At 43.9% G+C, this 26,045-nt stretch overlaps 5 non-coding genes across 5 annotated transcripts; 3 read left to right on the forward strand and 2 right to left on the reverse strand.

The window, feature by feature from the left end:
- Window positions 1-1,862: 1,862 nt before the first annotated feature.
- Window positions 1,863-1,934, forward strand: TRNAE-UUC (transfer RNA glutamic acid (anticodon UUC)). The gene has a single exon. It is a non-coding gene; the product is annotated as a tRNA-Glu (tRNA).
- An 8,721-nt stretch (window positions 1,935-10,655) lies between these two features.
- TRNAG-UCC (transfer RNA glycine (anticodon UCC)) lies at window positions 10,656-10,727 on the reverse strand. Its single transcript has one exon. It is a non-coding gene; the product is annotated as a tRNA-Gly (tRNA).
- Window positions 10,728-16,661: 5,934 nt separating this feature from the next.
- On the forward strand, window positions 16,662-16,751 carry TRNAY-GUA (transfer RNA tyrosine (anticodon GUA)). Its single transcript is given in 2 exon segments — window positions 16,662-16,698; window positions 16,716-16,751. It is a non-coding gene; the product is annotated as a tRNA-Tyr (tRNA).
- Window positions 16,752-17,154: 403 nt separating this feature from the next.
- On the forward strand, window positions 17,155-17,226 carry TRNAE-UUC (transfer RNA glutamic acid (anticodon UUC)). Its single transcript has one exon. It is a non-coding gene; the product is annotated as a tRNA-Glu (tRNA).
- An 8,286-nt stretch (window positions 17,227-25,512) lies between these two features.
- Window positions 25,513-25,584, reverse strand: TRNAG-UCC (transfer RNA glycine (anticodon UCC)). The gene has a single exon. It is a non-coding gene; the product is annotated as a tRNA-Gly (tRNA).
- Between the last annotated feature and the right edge of the window lie 461 nt (window positions 25,585-26,045).

Here is a 26,045-nt window from a genome sequence, read left to right on the forward strand (position 1 = left end):
TTTGGGCCATAGCCCAGGCCTCAACCACCAACCACTCCCCACTGTCACCCCTGGCAACCACCAACCACTCCCAACTGTCACTTCTCCGTCAAGAGATATATATATATATTTTTTAAATCTTTATAAACACTTTTAACAATTAACAAATTAAAAACATCTTAGTATACCAAATTTCAGCCCTTTCTGAATTTTTTTCCCCACACACACTAAGAATTTAGTAGGTCAGTGTATAACTCTGCCCAGCAGGTGGCGCTGCAGCTTGGTTTTATATTTTCCACACACACACAGACAGACTAACACACGCCACTAGACATTTATGTTATAGATATATATTTATGCTGATAAGTTTCTATTTTATGCTCATATTAAAGTGTTCTGGGTTCTGATGAGACCTTGATTGCGCATATGTGTGCGTGTGCTGCATTCTGATCTGTATGTCATATGGAAATGTTCTTGAGATACGCATGTATTTGTAAATGGTCGGAGCAATAGACAACTTTCCCGCAAGTTGCGTTTGGACTTCATTTAGGCCCTTTGTATTGTATAGTAATTATAGTATCAAATTGCTGTACACAATTCTGTTCTCTATGGGGGACATTTCTGACAATTGGTGCACAGATGTTTTCTAAAGAGTATTTATAAAATCAAACGTATAATCTGAGTGGTTGCTATGGGTTACAGCACCTTTTGCACCAGTTTAAAAAAAATGGCCCCTTGATAAATATGAGCAAAAATTTTAAAACTGCTCTACGGAATTTTCAGCTCGTTTCATATTTGGCGGAAATTCCAGTCCTACCCCAACCACACCTAACAGCGGAATGAATTGGACATTGCCCCAACTCATAGGATATAAATACAGCAAAATGCAATTTTACAAATTCAATTTGAAATGGCACAATGTCTGGAGTGTTCCTCAACAATTTTAAGTTTGTTGGTTATCTCTACCTCTCATCTGGCCATCAGTATCTGCCCGCACACACCACCTTTACTCTATGTGGTACTTTAGTCATTAACTGGCAGTGATGTGCAGTTGTTAGTTTACCAGTTGTCCCAGTTTAGGCAGTAAGGGTCTGATTGATGAGTCATCCCAACTTTCGGCACCTTTGTCAGGATGGTTACATTTTGGGTGGTACGTTACACTCACTTGTGTATGTGGGAAGGATTGGTAGTCTTTAGAGAAGTTAGAGGCAGCCTAGAGTATCAATACATCTTGTTTCCATACCCACTTACACCTTCTTCTCTGCCACTCATTGGGGCTGTAACTTCTCAGTGAATCCAGGTAGATCGCTGGGTCAAATTCTTAGGAATTTTACAGTTTGTGACAGTTTTGTTTTGACCTATGATGTCACAGAATCAATGCACACACAATCCTTCGATAGCTCAGCTAGTAGAGCGGAGGACTGTAGTGGAAGTTGATGCAGAAATCCTTAGGTCGCTGGTTCAATTCTGGCTCGAAGGAGTTATTTTTTTTGTTTTGAATAAGTTCTACAATTTTCATTTTTTATAATACTAAATTACCCAAAAAAATACAAAATATACATCACTCATCTTGATTTAATCTTTTTAATGTAATTTTTCTGCTATATATTAATCATACTGCATGCTGCTGAGCCTCTATTACGGTGATTACGGTTTACCACACTACATGTAAGAGCAGGGCAGAGACAGCTGATAGAGACACAATTCCTGATCCTGGGGACACTTTCCATAGCTCAGCTCACTAAGAGAGGGGAGATTCCCTGGGATTAGCAGGCAGGTAAAGGGTTACCAGGTTATATAGGACATACACATGGTGTCTGGCTGCAGGGCAGGTTGGTGAGATGTCTGTAGGCAGCTGCTACTTCAGAGCCAATCTCATCAGATCCCATATGGTCTAGCGGTTAGGATTCCTGGTTTTCACCCAGGCGGCCCGGGTTCGACTCCCGGTATGGGAATATGATATTTTATTTGTGCTAATAACAGCTCTACTTGGTTACTTGGCACAAAAATCCATGAGAAATTGTGCTATGGTCATGATAAGGGAAGTAGGACAAATTCAGAGCTTTCATGTACTTCCTAACATTTCTAGTTAAAAAGTCTGGAGAAAACCGGTATGTCATTGTCATCAATGTCTATTTAAAGGGCACCACTGATTCTGTACTGCCGCACAATCATCAAACAGATGTGACATATATGAATACAATAACTATAATAACTCATAAATAAATAATCATGAGCTAACAATTATAGCTATTAGCATGAATATAGGTACATATTCCATGCACATGAGTAAACAAACAGCAAATCATCCGGCTTAAGAGAGGACAACAGAGAGCTGCACATGCGCATTTTACTTACAACACTCGCGGCGCCGTTAGCTGCTGGTGAAGAGTAAGATTACTTTGTTGCACAGGGCAGTCTTCATCAGGGCTCCAAGAGCAGCCTGGCACAGGGAATAGCAGAGGTTTCCGGCTCGAAGGAGTTATTTTTTTAATTTTGTAGAATTCCTAAAATGCTCACTTTTTAAAATAGAAAATTCCCTCAAAAAACATAATATACATTACTTATCCTGATTTCCACTTTTTTTATATGAGAGAAATAATATTTTTGCTACATGTTAATCATACCGAATGCTGCTGAGCCTCTCTTATGGTGATTACGGTTTACCACGCTACATGTAAGAACAGGGCACAGACATCTGATAGAGACACAAGTCCTAATCCAGGTGATACTTTCCATTTCTCAGCTCACTGAGAAAAAGAAGATTCCCTGTGACTAGCAGGCAGGTAAAGGGTTACCAGGTAATATAGGACATACACATGGGGTCTGGCTGCTCGGCAGGTAGGTGAGATGTCTGTGGTCAGCTGTTAGTATGTGTGTTGGAGAGGGGGTTGTCAAGTGGCGATTTTTGGCTTAGTTCTGGGTGATTATATCAATGCCAAACCACTTAAATATGAAGAGAGGAAGGGACCACAGTTAAGTTACAAGTACATTTACAGAGCAAACAGTCCTAACACATCTTTCAAAACTGAAAGTGGATAAATCAATGGGGCCACATGGGATCCATCCACGGATTCTAAAAGGGTTTAAAGGGTGCTGGTAACACCATTAACAGAATTATTCAACCAGTCACTAGATACAGTAATTCTGGAATAGGGCGAAGGTAGCCCCAATGCACAAAAGTGGAAGCAAGGAAGAGGCGAACAACTAAGTGAGCCTTACATCAGTAGTAGGGAAAGAGATGGAAACACTCTTAAAAGAAAGAGTTGTAGAATATCTCAAATCCAGCAATTTAATAAGATACCAAACTGCATGAATTTACTGGGGGGAGATGTCAAACAAATCTTAATGACTTTTTTGACTGGGTGACTAATGTAATAGATCAAGGAGGGGCTGTAGATGTAGCTTATATAGATCTCAGAAAGGCTTTTGATATTGTCCCACATTGCAGACTATAACTGTTAAATAAACTCAACAGTTTGAGATTGAATTCTAAGATGGTTGAATGGATAAGATCTTGGTTGCAGGATAGAAAGCAGCGAGTTGTAGTAAACGTAGTACATCCACAGGAGGGAAAGGTTACCAGTGGAGTACCCCAAGGATCTGTACTTGGACCAGTGCTTTTTAATATTTTTATTGGAGACATTGCAAATTGTAATGGAAGGAAAGTATGTCTTACTGCAGATGACACAAAGATATGCAACAGGGTAGACGCATCAGGAGGGATAATACAAATGATTGATGATCTAGGTAAACTAGAGCAGGGGTCGGCAACCTTTTTCTGTCAGTGTGCCGGCTAAAACCTTGTCAAGCCCAGGTGTGCATATATATATATATACATACACACACGCAAAGGACAGATGTTTTCTGTTAAATAGGCTTCACTGTGCAAAAGCCTCCTTTAGGGGTTACCTCCAACAATAGCAGTATTATACCCAGAGGTAACCCTCTGAAGAAAAAGCCCACACGATTTATTAAAGGAAAGTTTTGCTTACCCACCAGCCTCAGGTTACAATTTTCAGGTTCAGTTATGTGGCGGTGGATGCGGTTTTGCCTTTGTTCCTTTACGTCGCTTCAGATCAGCAGCTATTAACGCTGCCTACCACATTCAGGAGAGCAGAACAAAAGGTGAGAAAAGAGGAGATGTGGAAGACAATGGGTTAGCAGGTGTTGTACAATAGGACTGTGGGTTGTGGGGGCACATAGGAAAAAAGGGGAAACAAATGGGATGGGAGGGACAAGGAAGGCATGCACACAAAGCGGGAGAGATAAAGGAACAGGCAGCCACAATGTAAGACAGGTACAAACAGTTTGGGCACACATGGGCAGGGAGGACAGATGCACATATGGGCAGGGGAGACACAGTGACACTTGGTGCAGGGGGGACACAGGCACACATGGGGCAGGAGGGACAGAGGCACACATGGGGCAGGAGGGACAGAGGCACACATGGGGCAGGAGGGACAGAGGCACACATGGGGCAGGAGGGACAGAGGCACACATGGGGCAGGAGGGACAGAGACACACAAGGGGCAGGAGGGACAGAGGCATATATTGGCTGGGAGACAGAGGCACACATGGGTCAGGTGGGACAGAGGCACTCATGGGGCAGAGGCATGCAAGTGGGTGGCAGATGCACACATTGGGAGGGAAAAATGGAGGCAGGAAAAGGCAGAGTTGTAATGCAGATGGGAGATCTAACTTACTTAAGGCTTCTCTTTTACAGTGCACCACGAGAGAGGCACTCAATAATAATGAGTCAGAAGGGAGACGAAGAGGGGAAAAACAGGTAGAAGGAGGCTGTAGGTAGAGGATGTAGTGCTGCGGTACTTGAATAAATGACCGCACGTGCGCTACAGTTCAAATGGAGACTACCTGTTCCCCCAGAGACACTAGCGGCGGAAGCTCGGAGTTCCCGAAAACAGCGTTCCCCCTTGATGTCGGGACGTGACCTGGGGCCGGCGTACCAGCGAAAACGCCCCGCGTGCCATGTCTGACTCGCGTGCCGGGGGTTGCCGACCCCTGAACTAGAGGAATGGTCAAGAGAGTGGTAACTACAGTTTAATGCCAAAATATGCAAAATCTTGCACTTGGGTCTCAAAAATCTAAAGCCTAAATATAGTATTAATGGCACTATAATGGAAACTACTGAGGAGGAATGGGATCTAGCAGTCACTATTCCAGGTGACATAAAGGCAGGTAAGCAATGTAACAAAGCAATGAGGAAGGCGAATTAGATGCTTGGTTGTATTGGGAGAAGAATCAGTAGCAGAAAGAAAGAAGTAATAATATTATTCTTCTTTATTTACATGGCGCCACAAGGTGTCCGCAGCGCCGTACAAAATACAAATATACTGTACAGACAGTATACAAGGGTACGACAGTACAGAGTAGAACAAATATAGCCAAGACTTCAATATCTCCAAGCATAGCAAGTAGAGTGGTGTAGGAGAAGAAGAAATGGTATTGAGACAGAAGGGAAGAGGACCCTGCTCATAAGAGCTTACATACTAAGGGGAGGGGAAATGGACAGCAGGCACAAGAGTAGTCAGTAGAGGGGTTCAAATACAAGAGGAGACAGGAAAGTGGGAGGTGATGAGAACGATAAGGTTATGTGGATGGTTGGTAAGCCTTAAGGAACAGATGGGTTTTGAGAGCCCGTTTGAAAGAGCCAAGATTAGGGGACCGGCGGATGGAGGGAGGGAGATTGTTCCAGTGAAGGGCGGCAGCACGGGAGAAGTCTTGAATTGGGATGAGGTGATCAGTGCAGAGGAAAGGTGGCGGTCATTGGCCGAACGCAGGGAACATGCGGGAGTGTGGATGGAGAGGAGGTTAGAGATATAAGGGGCAGTGGAAAGAGAGAGGGCCTTGTAGGTGACAGTGAGGAGTTTAAAGAGGATTTGGAAGGGGAAAGGGAGCCATTGAAGGGCAAGGCAGAGAAGGGAGGAAGAGCAGCGTGAGAGAAAGATAAGTCTTGCAGCCACGTTAAGAACAGAGCGAACGAACGAAGAGGGGCAAGGTGGAAGTGGGGGAGGCCGGTGAGGAGAAGGTTGTAGTAATCGATACGGGAAATAATGAGTGCATGGATGATGGTTTTTAGCAGCCTCCTGAGAGAGGAAGGGCCAAATGCAGGCAATATTCTGTAGTTGGAAGCGACAGGAGTGGGCAAGAGATTGAATATGGGGGGCAAAAGAGGGAGGAGTCCAGGGTGACACCCAGGCAGCAGGGTTGGTGAACAGCAGAGATGGTAGTGTTATTAATGGTGATGGAAAGTTCACGGTGGGTAGAAGATTTAGAAGGAGGGAAAACAATGAGTTCAGTTTTCGCAATGTTGATTTTGAGAAAACGCGAAGACATCCAGGAGGAGATAGCGGAGAGGCAGTCAGAAACATGAGATAGGAAGGGGGGGGAAGGTCAGGAGAGGAGATTTAGAATGTCATCAGCATAGAGGTGATACTGGAGACCAAAGGAAGAGATGAGTACAGCCAAGGAGGTGGTGTACAGAGAGAAAAGAAGAGGGCGAGAACAGAGCCCTGAGGGACCCCAATGAGGAGGGCACAGGGGAGTGAGCATGAGTCAGGAGTGGAAACAGAGAAGGAGCGGTTGGCAAGGTAGAAGGTGATCCAAGTGAGGACAGTGACAGAGAGAGAAGGGTCTGCAGAAGAAGGGGGTGGTCCACGGTGTCAAAGGCCGCAGAGAGGTCCAAGAGAATGAGCAGGGAGGTTCATTAGTGACTTTGAGTGGAGGGGGCGGTAGGGAGGAGGTCAAGTAGGGAGTTAGCAGAGAGTGGAGTGGAGAGGCGGTTGAAGACAATCCGCTCAAGTAGTTTGGAGGACAAGGGGATAAGTGATATGGGGCGGTAGTTAGCTAGAGAGGTGGGGTTAAGTTTAGGTTTCTTAAGAATGGGGGAGATAAGGGCATGTTTGAAGGAAGAGGGGACACTGCCAGTAGAGAGAGACAGATTGAAGAGGTGTGCAAGGTGGGCGTAGTCAGAGGGGGAAAGCGAGCGAAGGATGTGAGAGGGGATGAGATCCAGTTGGCAGGTGGAAGGAGGAGAAGAGAGAATGAGGGAGTGGACTTCATCACTCGATATGGGGCAGAAGGAGCACCAGAGCGCTCCTTCTTCCCTCACATTTGTGAAGAGCGAGTCCAGGGAGCGGGTCAATGTCACAAATCACATAATTTTGGCCCTGTACATTCTAGGAGTGGGCAAGTATGCTTGTGTGTCTTGTCATTCTCTGTCTGCCTTCCTGAGTCAACATAGGGATTATCTGTTGTACACCACTGCCACCTAGTGGCTAAATATACACTCTGTTGCAGATTATTTTTCATATGGAAAAAAAATAATGAATCGGCAGGATTTGAACCTGCGTGGGGAGACCCCAATGGATTTCTAGTCGGCCACGACTACAATTACTAAAATTCTAATTTTTTTAAAATAGTAAATTACCTCAAAATAAAAAAATATACATTACTCATCCTGATTTCAACTTTTTAATGGAGAGAACTAGTCATTTTTTTGCTACAAGTTAATCATACTGCATTCTTCTGAGCCTCTATTATATTGATTACGGTTTACCACACTACATGTAAGAACAGGGCAGAGACAGATGATAGAGACACAAGTCCTGATCCTGGTGACACTTTCCATAGCTCAGCTCACTGAGAGAGAGGAGATTCCCTGTGATCATCAGGTTATATAGGACATACACAGGGGGCCTGAGTGCAGGGCCGTAACTAGGGCTGTGCGACAGGGGCGACCGCCCAGGGCACAATGCTTAAGGGGGACGCAAATTAGGAATATTTTAGGTTAATTTGGTTAAAATTGAGGGCTAGGGGGGAGGTGTTTGTATTTCTCGCCCCAGGCGCTAGAATTCTAAGTTACGGCTCTGCCTGAGTGATTAAGGAAAGTAAAACATAAAAAAGTATGCACCTGGGCAAAACCATGATGCATTGGAGGGGGAGGTAAATTAAATTGTGGAGACAGATTTATAGTTGGGGTAGGACATGGCCCAGATCAACTTTAAATTTTAGTGTAAAACTAAAGCTATCATGTAATTGTGTGCTACATGAAAAAACAGCCAGATTTTTACTTATCTGCAAAACAATAAACTAATTTGCACCCCTTGTATCGTAACATGGTTTGTCTAAGAAAAATTTTGCATGTTTTTTTTTTGTGTTTTTGCTTAATGTTCTTAATGACTCAGACCCCTGGTGTCTGTCTGCACAGCAGATAGGTGAGAGATCTGTGTTCAGCTATTACTATGAAGGGGGTGGGTTTTGTCAAGTGAGGATTTGGGTCATTTTATCAATAGCAATCCACTGAAATTTAGCAGAAAAACTGCTGGGTGTACTGTTACTATTTTAATTAATAAAGGTGGTTCTATTAGTATTTTTATTTATAAAGGGGGCATGTATATGATTTGTTTGTTTTTTTTTATTCAAGGGGACACAGAAAACAGTTTGATTTATTCAGGAGACACATTTTTTTTAACTTGGTATCGGCCAGATGTACCATGATAATGACAATGCTGCTTAGTAATGGCACAAGTTGTATCCCTAGGTAAGACCAGGACCCCCCTGTGGGGACACATCCCCAGCAGTCTGAATGTAATATCACTGGTGAAATGCTTTGATGTGCGGTGGGTTTGATCTCCCTGCCAAACCCTCACATTGATAAATTCCCCCCATGGAGTCTGGTTGCATTGCAGGTAGGTGACATATCTGTGTTCAGTTCTTATCACACGTATCCTGCTGTCAGGTCACATAGATTCTAGAGGTTAGGATTCCTGATTGTGGCCCAGGTTCAACTCCCGGTATTGGAAATTTAAAATTTATTTGTACTTGTAGCAGAGCTCTTAGCTTTAGTCATTTATGACTTTTCACCTGTGCCCACCTCAGACTTGTGCTCCCATACAGCTGTGCCCACCCCAGACTTGTGCTCCCATACAGCTGTGTCCACCCCGGACTTGTGCTCCCATATAGCTGTGCCCACCCCGGACTTGTGCTCCTATATAGCAGTGCCCACCCTGGACTTGTGCTCCCATACAGCTGTGCCCACCCCGGACTTGTGCTCCTATATAGCAGTGCCCACCCCTGACTTGTGCTCCCATACAGCTGTGCCCACCCTTGACTTGTGCTCCCATACACTTGTGGCCACCCCGGACTTCTGCTCCCATACAGCTGTGCCCACCCCTGACTTGTGCTCCCATACAGCTGTGCCCACCCTTGACTTGTGCTCCCATACACTTGTGGCCACCCCGGACTTCTGCTCCCATACAGCTGTGCCCACCCCAGACTTGTGCTCCCATACACCTGTGCCCACCCTTGACTTGTTCTCCCATACAGCTGTGCCTGTCCCTGACTTGTGCTCCCATACAGTTGTGCCCACCCTTGACTTGTGCTTCCATACAGCTGTGCCCACCCCGGACTTGTGCTCCCATACACATGTGCCTGTCCCTGACTTGTGCTCCCATATAGCTGTGCCCACCCTTGACTTGTGCTACCATATAGCTGTGCCCACCCTTGACTTGTGCTCCCATACAGCTGTGCCCACCCTTGACTTGTGCTCCCATACAGCTGTGCCCATCCTTGACTTGTGCTCCCCTACACCTGTGCCCAACCTTGACTTGTTCTCCCATACAGCTGTGCATGTCCCTGACTTGTGCTCCCATACAGTTGTGCCCACCCTTGACTTGTGCTTTCATACAGCTGTGCCCACCCCGGACTTGTGCTCCCATACACCTGTGCCTATCCCTGACTTGTGCTCCCATATAGCTGTGCCCACCCTTGACTTGTGCTCCCATATAGCTGTGCCCACCCTTGACTTGTGCTACCATATAGCTGTGCCCACCCCAGACTTGTGCTCCCATACAGCTGTGCCCACCCTTGACTTTTGCTCCCATACAGCTGTGCCCACCCTTGACTTGTGCTCCCATACAGCTGTGCCTACCCTGACTTGTGCTCCCATACACCTTTTCCCTCCCGGGACTTGCAAGAATCCCTAAATAAGTTTTGCTTAAAATGTGATTGCTCGGCACACACAGACTTTTTGGCTTTGTAATTATGTTTGTTTTATGTTTACATTTACATCTTTTTATTGTTTATGTAAATTTAATTCATTAAAATGTAGTTGAACAGAAGAAATTAATTATCTTTAGGATACTATGCTGTTAATGTCATCTCCACATATTTTGAGGGATTCTCTATTATTTCAGATGACCTAAAGGTGAGTAAACAATGTAACAAAGTAATGAGAAAGGCAAGTCAGATGCCTGGTTGACATTCAGTACAAACTGGAAACCTGTTCCCAAGAGGGTGGGCGCTGGTTAAGAGAGACGGAAAAGGTGCAGAGAAAAGCAAGATATATTTATGTAAATCTCATTCATTAAAATGTAGATTTACAGGACATACGGATTATATTTTGAAGACACTTTTCCGTTAATATAATCTCTAAGTATATATTCATTGTTACATAATTATTTTAGAAATATATTAGACTTTTAAATGGCTGTTAAATAACGATGCTCCTAAGCATGATCATCCAAATATTGTCTTAAACACACTTACTTGTACAGTTCTAGCAGCAGTAATAATATATATAATCTGACTTTACTTCACTTGTTTCATGATTCCTGACTCCAATGTTTCTTGTATAGATTAATTAAAAACATTTTTGCGTTGGCCGGGAATCGAACCCAGGTCAACTGCTTGGAAGGCAGCTATGCTCACCACTATACCACCAACGCTGTACATCTTTAACTGAACAAAGCTCCTCTTTTCTGTACTACCTCATACACAGACTTCTCCTTTTCACTGGATCCAACCTTCAAACTATCGCATGAGTATAATATAACAATATGGGAATCGTTCACTCCTATTACTGCCCATGGTTTTGATTTTACTTAATTTTGATAATGAATTTCCAAGGTAATATTAGTACTAATAGAGTATTACCAATAAAAGTAGAATGCAACAAAATATAATACAAGCCTTTGAGGGCAACTCCTGAACTCTTTTCTTATCTTATTCTAATATTACCAATAATTCTTCATTTGCAATGTTATTACTATTATGTAAGCCTATTATTACTATTAATATATATTTTGCTGTCATCTGTCTCAGTGAAGAAATAAAGTCTACAAAAGGGATTCCTTTATAATTAACTGTTAACAACTCCACAATCTCCTCTGTCACCCAACTCTCTGCCTAGGAGTCACTCTTGACTCCTCTCTCTCTTTTGCCCCCCACATTCAATCCCTTGCCCATGCCTGTCGCTTCCAACTCCGTAACATTGCCCGCATCCATCCTTTCCTCTCTCAAGATGCCACCAAAACTGTCATCCATGCTCTCATCATCTCCTGCTTCGACTACTGCAATCTCCTCCTTACTTGCCTCCACTGCTCCCACCTCACCCTTTCCTCTCTATACTTAATGCGGCTGCGAGACTCATCTTCCTCACACGCCGCTCCTCCTCTGCCTCCTCTCTCTGTCTTGCCTTACACTGGCTCCCCTTCCCCTACAGAATCCTTTTCAAACTCCTCACCACCACCTACAAGGCTCTCTCCCAGTCTACTGCCCCTTATATCTCCAACCTCCTCTCCATCCACACTCCCGCCCGCTCCCTGCACTCAGGCAATGATCGCCGCCTCTTCTCCACTCTGATTACTTCTTCCCACTCTAGAATACAAGACTTCTCCCGAGCTGCCCCCCTTCACTGGAACGACCTCCCTCGCTCCATCCGTCTTTCACCCTATCTGTGCTCCTTCAAGCGGGCACTTAAAACTCACCTGTTCCTTAAGGCCTACCAACCATCCACTTAACCTCTCACATCTTCTGTTTCTCACTGGCTCCTTTTTCTCTCCCCTTTGCTTCACTGGCTCCCTTTTGTGCCTGATTTTGTCTACCCTCCCTTAGGATGTAAGCTCGTATGAGCAGGGCCCCTCTCCCCTCCTGTCTCCAGACCTGTTCTTCCGCTCCGTCTTTACAGTATTTAGCTGCCTGGAGTTTCTGAAGTTCTGGTACTTTGTGTTTATTGTTCTGTATTGTTTTACCCTGTATAGTCTACTGTTTGTACCATGTACGGCGCTGCGGATACCTTGTGGCGCCTAACAAATAAACTATAATAATAATAATATAATGTTCAGTCATTATATTACAGGTGATAAATAAGGTTCATGCTTGCCTCATTGAGGGTGTACCAGTGTGGGTAGCCGTAGGAGGCAGTAGGGTAAGCTCTAATAAAGAGGTGAGTGTTCACATAGCATATAAAGATTTGAAGCCTGGGGTTGAATAAGATTATGTGTTGTAGGGAATAGAATAGATACGTGATAGCAGGGGATGAGTCATAGAGACAGGAATGAGAGGTGGTTATCAGGGACAAGGCACAGGTCAGTGGTAGATCTAAGAGAGTGAGAGGAAGTGTATCTTGAGATGAGATTTGATTTATATGTAGGGCTGTTTTATTGAGGGCTTTGAAGGTAATGTTGAGTAATTTGAATTAGATTCTGGAGGACACAGTAAGACTGTGTGGGAATTTGCAAAATGGGGCAGCAGATGTTAAGTAGCAAAGGAAGTAGATCAATCTTGCTGTGGCATTTAGGATGCTTTGAAGTGGGTGTCTGGTTAGCACATGCAGGAGTGTGATCCTGCTTTTTGAACTGGGATAACTAGACCCCCCTGGAGGCGCGCAGAGTCTAACAGGGTGGAAGGTCTTCACCAGGGAATCCCGCAAGGGAATTTGGGCTTAGCAGCTCCCACCCTGCAGGTCGCGGTCCTTCAGGGAAGTTCCCAGTATAACAGTTGGGAGAACAGAACCAAACAGCATAGAAGAGGATACGATTTAAGTATCAATTTAATAAAAACTGTCTCCACTAGAATTGAAACGTAAGTACAAGTTCAAATGAGGAACAGGATACACTACAATGAAGAACCACGGCAATAGTAGTAGAATGGCACCAATCACGAAGTTCCACAAATATGAGCAGGATATATAATAACTGTAGACAACAGCAATACCTCCTAGGGAATGAGATATAAATACAAAGTACACTGAAGTGCTGAGATTACTACAGATGGAGGAGCACAGCTTGATACTATAGGAGAATAGACACAGTAGCAGCATTGGCAACAACGAATATTTCTAACAGTCATTAGAATGAAAGTTCAACTGTATCCAAATATGTAGCAACGAAGAAAGGACCCAGGCATCAGTGAGATATGGAACCAGTCAACAAAGGTAAGTGATCCAAGCAGATTAGCTAGCAGGTGTTGATAGCAGAAGTCAGTGGAATCAGAAACACCGCAAGATGAATCATAGCTTACCACAAGAGTGTAGAGCAATTCAGCAGTAAGCAGCGATACATATAAGAGAGGCAGCAAATGTAGACCGCAGCACCAGCACAGATGACATAGAGCAGGTGAACAAAGAAACAATGACCCATGACTTTACCACAAAGATGTGGAAGGAGTAACAGCAGTCAGCGGTGTATGCAGAGTAGCTTAGCGGGCATTGGTCACAGCGATTACCACAGGTGAGTGGACCAGATGAGCAGAAATCGGCGAACTCCGAACATGCAGCAATGATGACCCACGGCTTTACCACATAGATGTATAAGAAGTAGCAGCAGTCAGCAGTATAAGCAGAGTAGCTATAACAGAACAGGCAGCTGAACCAGGCCAGGTGTTGACTGGAAGAACCAGCAAAGGACAAGTAAAAGGAGGAGCCTTATAAAGGAGGACTGGCCAATAGTAGAATGACTAACCACAGGTGTGGATAATCAGAGATGTCAAGCGTGGCTGACAGCCTATACCAAGAAGGTTAATATGAAAATCAGTACTTTGAGGCTCGGGTAGAGATACCTGGGGAGCAGAGTGTGACAGTGGGGATAGATGGGTGAGGAGAATGGCAGATAGGAGGAGGTTACAATAGCCATGGCGGAAGAAGATGAGAGAATGATACTAAGTTTTAGTATCATCTTCGGTATGGAACATATTCTAGCAATGTTTTGAAGATGGAGGCGACAGGACTGGAAGACAGACTTGATGTGAATGTCACAGCCTTCCGCTACAGTAACCCCTGGGTCTATGATCATGATCCCTTCTAACTTCCTATGCTTTTAATGCCATGCATACTGATGCCTTGCTAGAGCATATGACTCCCTGGTTTCTGTGGGTCTTGATCCTGAGTCTGGCTGTTTGGGGAAGCATGGAGTATTATGGAGAGACATATAACACCAGTTTTAGAGAACTTTTACCTTACATATTTGCCTGAAACAGGATGAGGTCAGCTTATGCCAAATTCTGTCTTCAGGGGCTATATAAGTCTATTAGTCCATTGCACAAACCGTCACATTATTATACCTATATCTTACTTTACTTTCTCTCTGACAAGCGTATAACTGTGTACCAACTCCTGGCATTGTATTATGACTCTTACATTCATGCAATGTGGTTTCAACTATAGAAGATTCAAGAGTGATACCAAGGCAGCAGGCTTTGGGCCTCATGAAATTTGTGGTGTTGTTGATTGTGATGGAGGAGAAGTGGTGACTCTGGGAGGAGGATACAGAGGAGATACTCTTTATACTCTGCACCAATCAGCTTTGGTATAACAAGCAGAACACTGAGGTTTTACACATATTAGGCCTGTTTTATGTTGGATATAAGTCCGTTGTGTAGTGTGAAGTAGTCTTATGTATGCCCAGAAATGGACCTTATGCCAATGAAAGCAACACAGATCCGGCTGATTCAGGTCCTGTGTCTGCCGTATGTCCGCATGTTTTCAGCAGTGTCTTTTGTACCCACTACAGGGCCAGAGTAAATGCCGGCTGATAGTGATGACTGGCACAACATCAGAGGCTGGCAGGGATGGGGGGGCAGATGCCTCCCGGGGCCGGTCCCACAATGGGCTACCTTGGGCTGGGTCTCTGTGCTAACTGCAATTGTTTTTCTCTAAAATGTTCCTCATAGGCTGCTGATTCGAGTCTCGCCCCCTGAGCTAAATTTTGCCAGCCCTCCCCTGCACGACACAGCCTTTGATTTAAAAGTTATATGTATGTGCACCAGTAGCTAACGCAGACAGCTGTATACAGCTAAGATAGACTCAATAAATGCATCGAATGTGTACAGTATGAATTGCAAACAGGTTTATTTATGTAATTAGTATTAAAAAAGTTTGAAAATTATATATATATATATATACAAGTTAACCTGTGCATGATACTCATGCATTCTAGTCAAATCAAGCTACTTAAGGTGTTAAAAAGGTTCTTGTCATGCATTTGGGCCATAGCCCAGGCCTCAACCACCAACCACTCCTCACTGTCACCCCCGGCAACCACCAACCACTCCCCACTGTCACCCCCGGCAACCACCAACCACTCCCAACTGTCACTTCTCCGTCAAGAGATATATATATATTTTTTTTAAATCTTTATAAACACTTTTAACAATTAACAAATTAAAAACATCTTAGTATACCAAATTTCAGCCCTTTCTGATTATTTTTTTTCACACACACTAAGAATTTAGTAGGTCAGTGTATAACTCTGCCCAGCAGGTAGCGCTGCAGCTTGGTTTTATATTTTCCACACACACACAGACAGACTAACACACGCCACTAGACATTTATATTATAGATATGTATTTATGCTGATAAGTTTCTATTTTATGCTCATATTAAAGTGTTCTGGGTTCTGATGAGACCTTGATTGCGCATATGTGTGCGTGTGCTGCAGTCTGATCTGTATGTCATATGGAAATGTTCTTGAGATACGCATGTATTTGAAAACGGTCGGAGCAATAGACAACTTTCCCGCAAGTTGCGTTTGGACTTCATTTAGGCCCTTTGTATTGTATAGTAATTATAGTATCAAATTGCTGTACACAATTCTGTTCTCTATGGGGGACATTTCTGACAATTGGTGCACAGATGTTTTCTAAAGAGTATTTATAAAATCAAACGTATAATCTGAGTGGTTGCTATGGGTTACAGCACCTTTTGCACCAGTTTAAAAAAAATGGCCCCTTGATAAATATGAGCAAAAATTTTAAAACTGCTCTACGGAATTTTCAGCTCGTTTCATATTTGGTGGAAATTCCAGTCCTACCCCAACCACACCTAACAGCGGAATGAATTGGACATTGCCCCAACTCATAGGATATAAATACAGCAAAATGCAATTTTACAAATTCAATTTGAAATGGCACAATGTCTGGCGTGTTCCTCAACAATTTTAAGTTTGTTGGTTATCTCTACCTCTCATCTGGCCATCAGTATCTGCCCGCACACACCACCTTTACTCTATGTGGTACTTTAGTCATTAACTGGCAGTGATGTGCAGTTGTTAGTTTACCAGTTGTCCCAGTTTAGGCAGTAAGGGTCTGATTGATGAGTCATCCCAACTTTCGGCACCTTTGTCAGGATGGTTACATTTTGGGTGGTACGTTACACTCACTTGTGTATGTGGGAAGGATTGGTAGTCCTTAGAGAAGTTAGAGGCAACCTAGAGTATCAATACATCTTGTTTCCATACCCACTTACACCTTCTTCTCTGCCACTCATTGGGGCTGTAACTTCTCAGTGAATCCAGGTAGATCGCTGGGTCAAATTCTTAGGAATTTTACAGTTTGTGACAGTTTTGTTTTGACCTATGATGTCACAGAATCAATGCACACACAATCCTTCGATAGCTCAGCTGGTAGAGCGGAGGACTGTAGTGTAAGTTGATGCAGAAATCCTTAGGTCGCTGGTTCAATTCCGGCTCGAAGGAGTTATTTTTTTTGTTTTGAATAAGTTCTACAATTCTTATTTTTTATAATACTAAATTACCCAAAAAAATACAAAATATACATCACTCATCTTGATTTAATCTTTTTAATGTAATTTTTCTGCTACATATTAATCATACTGCATGCTGCTGAGCCTCTATTACGGTGATTACGGTTTACCACACTACATGTAAGAGCAGGGCACAGACAGCTGATAGAGACACAATTCCTGATCCTGGGGACACTTTCCATAGCTCAGCTCACTAAGAGAGAGGAGATTCCCTGGGATTAGCAGGCAGGTAAAGGGTTACCAGGTTATATAGGACATACACATGGTGTCTGGCTGCAGGGCAGGTTGGTGAGATGTCTGTAAGCAGCTGATACTTCAGAGCCAATCTCATCAGATCCCATATGGTCTAGCGGTTAGGATTCCTGGTTTTCACCCAGGCGGCCTGGGATCGACTCCCGGTATGGGAATATGATATTTTATTTGTGCTAATAACAGCTCTACTTGGTTACTTGGCACAAAAATCCATGAGAAAGTGTACTATGGTCATGATAAGGGAATTAGGACAAATTCAGAGGTTTCATGTACTTCCCAACATTTCTAGTTAAAAAGTCTGGAGAAAACCGGTATATCAATGTCTATTTAAAGGGCACCACTGATTCTGTACTGCCGCACAATCATCACACAGATGTGACATATATGAATATAATAACTATAATAACTCATAAATAAATAATCATGAGCTAACAATTATAGCTATTAGCATGAATATAGGTACATATTCCATGCACATGAGTAAACAAACAGCAAATCATCCGGCTTAAGAGAGGACAACAGAGAGCTGCACATGCGCGTTTTACTTACAACACTCGCGGCGCCGTTAGCTGCTGGTGAAGAGTAAGATTACTTTGTTGCACAGGGCAGTCTTCATCAGGGCTCCAAGAGCAGCCTGGCACAGGGAATAGCAGAGGTTTCCGGCTCGAAGGAGTTATTTTTTTAATTTTGTAGAATTCCTAAAATGCTCACTTTTTAAAATAGAAAATTCCCTCAAAAAAACATAATATACATTACTTATCCTGATTTCCACTTTTTTTATATGAGAGAAATAATATTTTTGCTACATGTTAATCATACCGAATGCTGCTGAGCCTCTCTTATGGTGATTACGGTTTACCACGCTACATGTAAGAACAGGGCACAGAAATCTGATAGAGACACAAGTCCTAATCCAGGTGATACTTTCCATAGCTCAGCTTACTGAGAAAAAGAAGATTCCCTGTGACTAGCAGGCAGGTAAAGGGTTACCAGGTAATATAGGACATACACATGGGGTCTGGCTGCTCGGCAGGTAGGTGAGATGTCTGTGGTCAGCTGTTAGTATGTGTGTTGGAGAGGGGGTTGTCAAGTGGCGATTTTTGGCTTAGTTCTGGGTGATTATATCAATGCCAAACCACTTAAATATGAAGAGGGGAAGGGACCACAGTTAAGTTACAAGTACATTTACAGAGCAAACAGTCCTAACATATCTTTCAAAACTGAAAGTGGATAAATCAATGGGGCCACATGGGATCCATCCACGGATTCTAAAAGGGTTTAAAGGGTGCTGGTAACACCATTAACAGAATTATTCAACCAGTCACTAGATACAGTAATTCTGGAATAGGGCGAAGGTAGCCCCAATGCACAAAAGTGGAAGCAAGGAAGAGGCGAACAACTAAGTGAGCCTTACATCAGTAGTAGGGAAAGAGATGGAAACACTCTTAAAAGAAAGAGTTGTAGAATATCTCAAATCCAGCAATTTAATAAGATACCAAACTGCATGGATTTACTGGGGGGAGATGTCAAACAAATCTTAATGACTTTTTTGACTGGGTGACTAATGTAATAGATCAAGGAGGGGCTGTAGATGTAGCTTATATAGATCTCAGAAAGGCTTTTGATATTGTCCCACATTGCAGACTGTTAAATAAACTCAACAGCTTGTGAATGAATTCTAAGATGGTTGAATGGATAAGATCTTGGTTGCAGGATAGAAAGCAGCGAGATGTAGTAAACGTATTACATCCACAGGAGGGAAAGGTTACCAGTGGAGTACCCCAAGGATCTGTACTTGGACCAAAGCTTTTTAATATTTTTATTGGAGACATTGCAAATTGTAATGGAAGGAAAGTATGTCTTACTGCAGATGACACAAAGATATGCAACAGGGTAGACGCATCAGGAGGGATAATACAAATGATTGATGATCTAGGTAAACTAGAGCAGGGGTCGGCAACCTTTTTCTGTCAGTGTGCCGGCTAAAACCTTGTCAAGCCCAGGTGTGCATATATATATATATATACACACACGCAAAGGACAGATATTTTCTGTTAAATAGGCTTCACTGTGCAAAAGCCTCCTTTAGGGGTTACCTCCAACAATAGCAGTATTATACCCAGAGGTAACCCTCTGAAGAAAAAGCCCACACGATTTATTAAAGGAAAGTTTTGCTTACCCACCAGCCTCAGGTTACAATTTTCAGGTTCAGTTATGTGGCGGTGGATGCGGTTTTGCCTTTGTTCCTTTACGTCGCTTCAGATCAGCAGCTATTAACGCTGCCTACCACATTCAGGAGAGCAGAACAAAAGGTGAGAAAAGAGGAGATGTGGAAGACAATGGGTTAGCAGGTGTTGTACAATAGGACTGTGGGTTGTGGGGGCACATAGGAAAAAAGGGGAAACAAATGGGATGGGAGGGACAAGGGAGGCATGCACACAAAGCGGGAGAGATAAAGGAACAGGCAGCCACAATGTAAGACAGGTACAAACAGTTTGGGCACACATGGGCAGGGAGGACAGATGCACATATGGGCAGGGGAGACACAGTGACACTTGGTGCAGGGGGGACACAGGCACACATGGGGCAGGAGGGACAGAGGCACACATGGGGCAGGAGGGACAGAGGCACACATGGGGCAGGAGGGACAGAGGCACACATGGGGCAGGAGGGACAGAGGCACACATGGGGCAGGAGGGACAGAGGCACACATGGGTCAGGTGGGACAGAGGCACTCATGGGGCAGGAGGGACAGAGACACACATGGGGCAGGAGGGACAGAGACACACATGGGGCAGGAGGGACAGAGGCATATATTGGCTGGGAGACAGAGGCACACATGGGTCAGGTGGGACAGAGGCACTCATGGGGCAGAGGCATGCAAGTGGGTGGAAGATGCACACATTGGGAGGGAAAAATGGAGGCAGGAAAAGGCAGAGTTGTAATGCAGATGGGAGATCTAACTTACTTCAGGCTTCTCTTTTACAGTGCACCACGAGAGAGGCACTCAATAATAATGAGTCAGAAGGGAGAGGAAGAGGGGAAAAACAGATAGAAGGAGGCTGAAGGTAGAGAATGTAGTGCTGCGCTACTTGAATAAATGACCGCATGTGCGCTACAGTTCAAATGGAGACTACCTGTTCCTCAGAGACACTAGCGGCGGAAGCTCGGAGTTCCCGAAAACAGCGTTCCCCCTTGATGTCGGGACGTGACCTGGGGGCCGGCGTACCAGCGAAAACGCCCCGCGTGCAACGTCTGACTCGCGTGCCGGGGGTTGCCGACCCCTGAACTAGAGGAATGGTCAAGAGAGTGGTAACTACAGTTTAATGCCAAAATATGCAAAATCTTGCACTTGGGTCTCAAAAATCTAAAGCCTAAATATAGTATTAGTGGCACTATAATGGAAACTACTGAGGAGGAATGGGATCTAGCAGTCACTATTCCAGGTGACATAAAGGCAGGTAAGCAATGTAACAAAGCAATGAGGAAGGCGAGTCAGATGCTTGGTTGTATTGGGAGAAGAATCAGTAGCAGAAAGAAAGAAGTAATAATATTATTCTTCTTTATTTACATGGCGCCACAAGGTGTCCGCAGCGCCGTACAAAATACAAATATACTGTACAGACAGTATACAAGGGTACGACAGTACAGAGTAGAACAAATATAGCCAAGACTTCAATATCTCCAAGCATAGCAAGTAGAGTGGTGTAGGAGAAGAAGAAATGGTATTGAGACAGAAGGGAAGAGGACCCTGCTCATAAGAGCTTACATACTAAGGGGAGGGGAAATGGACAGCAGGCACAAGAGTAGTCAGTAGAGGGGTTCAAATACAAGAGGAGACAGGAAAGTGGGAGGTGATGAGAACGATAAGGTTATATGGATGGTTGGTAAGCCTTAAGGAACAGATGGGTTTTGAGAGCCCGTTTGAAAGAGCCAAGATTAGGGGACCGGCGGATGGAGGGAGGGAGATTGTTCCAGTGAAGGGCGGCAGCACGGGAGAAGTCTTGAATTGGGATGAGGTGATCAGTGCAGAGGAAAGGTGGCGGTCATTGGCCGAAAGCAGGGAACATGCGGGAGTGTGGATGGAGAGGAGGTTAGAGATATAAGGGGCAGTGGAAAGAGAGAGGGCCTTGTAGGTGACAGTGAGGAGTTTAAAGAGGATTTGGAAGGGGAAAGGGAGCCATTGAAGGGCAAGGCAGAGAAGGGAGGAAGAGCAGCGTGAGAGAAAGATAAGTCTTGCAGCCACGTTAAGAACAGAGCGAACGAACGAAGAGGGGAAGATGGGAGTGGGGGAGGCCGATGAGGAGAAGGTTGTAGTGATCAAGACGGGAAATAATGAGTGCATGGATGATGGTTTTTAGCAGCCTCCTGAGAGAGGAAGGGCCAAATGCAGGCAATATTCTGTAGTTGGAAGCGACAGGAGTGGGCAAGAGATTGAATATGGGGGGCAAAAGAGGGCGGAGTCCAGGGTGACACCCAGGCAGCAGGGTTGGTGAACAGCAGAGATGGTAGTGTTATTAATGGTGATGGAAAGTTCACGGTGGGTAGAAGATTTAGAAGGAGGGAAAACAATGAGTTCAGTTTTCGCAATGTTGATTTTGAAAAAACCACGAAGACATCCAGGAGGAGATAGCGGAGAGGCAGTCAGAAACATGAGATAGGAAGGGGGGGGGGAAGGTCAGGAGAGGAGATTTTGAATGTCATCAGCATAGAGGTGATACTGGAGACCAAAGGAAGAGATGAGTACAGCCAGGGAGGTGGTGTACAGAGAGAAAAGAAGAGGGCGAGAACAGAGCCCTGAGGGACCCCAATGAGGAGGGCGCAGGGGAGTGAGCATGAGTCAGGAGTGGAAACAGAGAAGGAGCGGTTGGCAAGGTAGAAGGTGATCCAAGTGAGGACAGTGCCAGAGAGAGAAGGGTCTGCAGAAGAAGGGGGTGGTCCACGGTGTCAAAGGCCGCAGAGAGGTCCAAGAGAATGAGTAGGGAGGTTCATTAGTGACTTTGAGTGGAGGGGGCGGTAGGGAGGAGGTCAAGTAGGGAGTTAGCAGAGAGTGGAGTGGAGAGGCGGTTGAAGACAATCCGCTCAAGTAGTTTGGAGGACAAGGGGATAAGTGATATGGGGCGGTAGTTAGCTAGAGAGGTGGGGTTAAGTTTAGGTTTCTTAAGAATGGGGGAGATAAGGGCATGTTTGAAGGAAGAGGGGACACTGCCAGTAGAGAGAGACAGATTGAAGAGGTGTGCAAGGTGGGCGTAGTCAGAGGGGGAAAGCGAGCGAAGGATGTGAGAGGGGATGAGATCCAGTTGGCAGGTGGAAGGAGGAGAAGAGAGAATGAGGGAGTGGACTTCATCACTCGATATGGGGCAGAAGGAGCACCAGAGCGCTCCTTCTTCCCTCATGTTTGTGAAAAGCGAGTCCAGGGAGCGGGTCAACGTCACAAATCACATAATTTTGGCCCTGTACATTCTAGGAGTGGGCAAGTATGCTTGTGTGTCTTGTCATTCTCTGTCTGCCTTCCTGAGTCAACATAGGGATTATCTGTTGTACACCACTGCCACCTAGTGGCTAAATATACACTCTGTTGCAGATTATTGGTCATATGGAAAAAAAAAAATGAATCGGCAGGATTTGAACCTGCGCGGGGAGACCCCAATGGATTTCTAGTCGGCCACGACTACAATTACTAAAATTCTAATTTTTTTAAAATAGTAAATTACCTCAAAATAAAAAATATACATTACTCATCCTGATTTCAACTTTTTAATGGAGAGAACTAGTCATTTTTTTGCTACAAGTTAATCATACTGCATTCTTCTGAGCCTCTATTATATTGATTACGGTTTACCACACTACATGTAAGAACAGGGCACAGACAGATGATAGAGACACAAGTCCTGATCCTGGTGATACTTTCCATAGCTCAGAGAGAGAGGAGATTCCCTGTGATCAGCAGGCAGGTAAAGGGTTACCAGGTTATATAGGACATGCACAGGGGGCCTGAGTGCAGGGCCGTAACTAGGGCTGTGCGACAGGGGCGACCGCCCAGGGCACAACGCTTAAGGGGGACGCAAATTAGGAATATTTTAGGTTAATTTGGTTAAAATTGAGGGCTAGTTGGGTGGCGTTTGTATTTCTCGCCCCAGGCGCTACAATTCTAAGTTACGGCTCTGCCTGAGTGATTAAGGAAAGTAAAACATAAAAAAGTATGCACCTGGGCAAAACCATGATGCATTGGAGGGGGAGGTAAATTTAAAATGTGGGGACAGATTTATAGTTGGGGTAGGACATGGCCCAGATCAACTTTAAATTTTAGTGTAAAACTAAAGCTATCATGTAATTGTGTGCTACATGAAAACACAGCCAGATTTTTACTTATGTGCAAAACAATAAACTAATTTGCACCCCTTGTATTGTCACATGGTTTGTCTAGGAAAAAATTTGCATGTTTTTTTTTGTGTTTTTGCTTAATGTCCTTAATGACTCAGACCCCTGGTGTCTGTCTGCACAGCAGGTAGGTGAGAGATCTGTGATCAGCTATTACTATGGAGGGGGTGGGTTTTGTCAAGTGAGGATTTGGGTCATTTTATCAATAGCAAACCACTGAAATTTCGCAGAAAAACTGCTGGGTGTACTATTACCATTTTAATTAATAAAGGTGGTTCTATTAGTATTTTTATTTATAAAGAGGGCATGTATATGATTTGTTTGTTTTTTTACTCAAGGGGACACAGCAAACAGTTTGATTTATTAAGGAGACACATTTTTTTTTAACTTGGTATCGGCCAGATATACCATGATAATGGCAATGCTGCTTAGTACTGGCACAAGTTGTATCCCTAGGTAAGATCAGGACCCCCCTGTGGGGCACATCCCCAGCAGTGTGAATGTAATATCACTGGTGAAATGCTTTGATGTGCGGTGGGCTTGATCTCCCTGCCAAACCCTCACATTGATAAATTCCCCCCATGTAGTCTGGTTGCATTGCAGGTAGATGACATATCTGTGTTCAGTTCTTATCACACGTATCCTGCTGTCAGGTCACATAGATTCTAGAGGTTAGGATTCCTGATTGTGGCCCAGGTTCAACTCCCGGTATTGGAAATTTAAAATGTATTTGTACTTGTAGCAGAGCTCTTAGCTTTAGTCATTTATGACTTTTCACCTGTGCCCACCCCAGACTTGTGCTCCTATATAGCAGTGCCCACCCCTGACTTGTGCTCCCATACAGCTGTGCCCACCCCGGAATTGTGCTCCCATACAGCTGTGCCCACCCCAGACTTGTGCTCCCATACACCTGTGCCCACCCCGGACTTGTGCTCCCATACAGCTGTGCCCACCCCGGACTTAGTTTCCCATACACCTGTGCCCATCCTTGACTTGTTCTCCCATACAGCTGTGCCTGTCCCTGACTTGTGCTCCCATACAATTGTGCCCACCCTTGACTTGTGCTTCCATACAGCGGTGCCCACCCCGGACTTGTGCTCCCATACACCTATGCCTGTCCCTGACTTGTGCTCCCATATAGCTGTGCCCACCCTTGACTTGTGCTCCCATATAGCTGTGCCCACCCTTGACTTGTGCTACCATATAGCTGTGCCCACCCTTGACTTGTGCTCCTATACAGCTGTGCCCACCATTGACTTGTGCTTCCATACAGCTGTGTCTACCCTTGACTTGTGCTCCCATGTAACAGTGCCCACTAAGACTTGAGCCTGTCCCTGTCTTGTGCTCCCATACACCTTTTCCCTCCTGGGACTTGCAAGAATCCCTAAATAAGTTTTGCTTAAAATGTGATTGCTCGGCACACACAGACTTTTTGGCTTTGTAATTATGTTTGTTTTATGTTTACATTTACATCTTTTTATTGTTTATGTAAATTGAATTCATTAAAATGTAGTTGAACAGAATAAATGAATTATCTTTAGGATACTATGCTGTTAATGTCATCTCCACATATGTTGGGGGGTTGTCTATTATTTCAGATGACCTAAAGGTGGGTAAGCAATGTAACAAAGTAATGAGAAAGACAAGTCAGATGCCTGGTTACCATTCAGTACAAGCTGGAAGCCTGTGCCCAAGAGGGTGGGCGCTGGTTAAGAGACACGAACAAGGTGCAGAGAAAAGCAAGATATATTTATGTAAATTTCATTCATTAAAATGTAGATTTACAGAACATATGGATTATATTTTGAAGACACTTTTCCGTTAATATCATCTCTAAGTATGTATTCATTGTTACATAATTATTTTAGAAATATATTAGACTTTTAAAGGGCTGTTAAATAACGATGCTCCTAAGCATGATTATCCAAATATTGTCTTAAACACATTTACTTGTACAGTTCTAGCAGCAGTAATAATAATACATATGATCTGACTTTACTTCACTTGTTTCATGATTCCTGACTCCAATGTTTCTTGTATAGATTAATTAAAAACATTGTTGCGTTGGCTGGGAATCGAACCCGGGTCAACTGCTTGGAAGGCAGCTATGCTCACCACTATACCACCAACGCTGTACATGTCTCACTGAACAAAGCTCCTCTTTTCTGTACTACCTCATACACAGACTTCTCCCTTTTACTGGATCCAACCTTTAAACTATCGCATGAGTATAATATAACAATATGGGAATCGTTCACTCCTATTACTGCCCATGGTTTTGATTTTACTTAATTTTGATAATGAATTTCCAAGGTAATATTAGTACTAATAGAGTATTACCAATAAAAGTAGAATGCAACAAAATATAATACAAGCCTTTGAGGGCAACTCCTGAACTCTTTTCTTATCTTATTCTAATATTACCAATAATTCTTCATTTGCAATGTTATTACTATTATGTAAGCCTATTATTACTATTAATATATGCTTTGCTGTCATCTGTCTCAGTGAAGAAATAAAGTCTACAAAAGGGATTCCTTTATAATGTTCAGTCACTATATTACAGGTGATAAATAAGGTTCATGCTTGCCCC

This window comes from Mixophyes fleayi, chromosome 3 (genome assembly GCF_038048845.1).
Source record: "Mixophyes fleayi isolate aMixFle1 chromosome 3, aMixFle1.hap1, whole genome shotgun sequence".
Lineage (NCBI taxonomy): Eukaryota > Metazoa > Chordata > Amphibia > Anura > Limnodynastidae > Mixophyes > Mixophyes fleayi.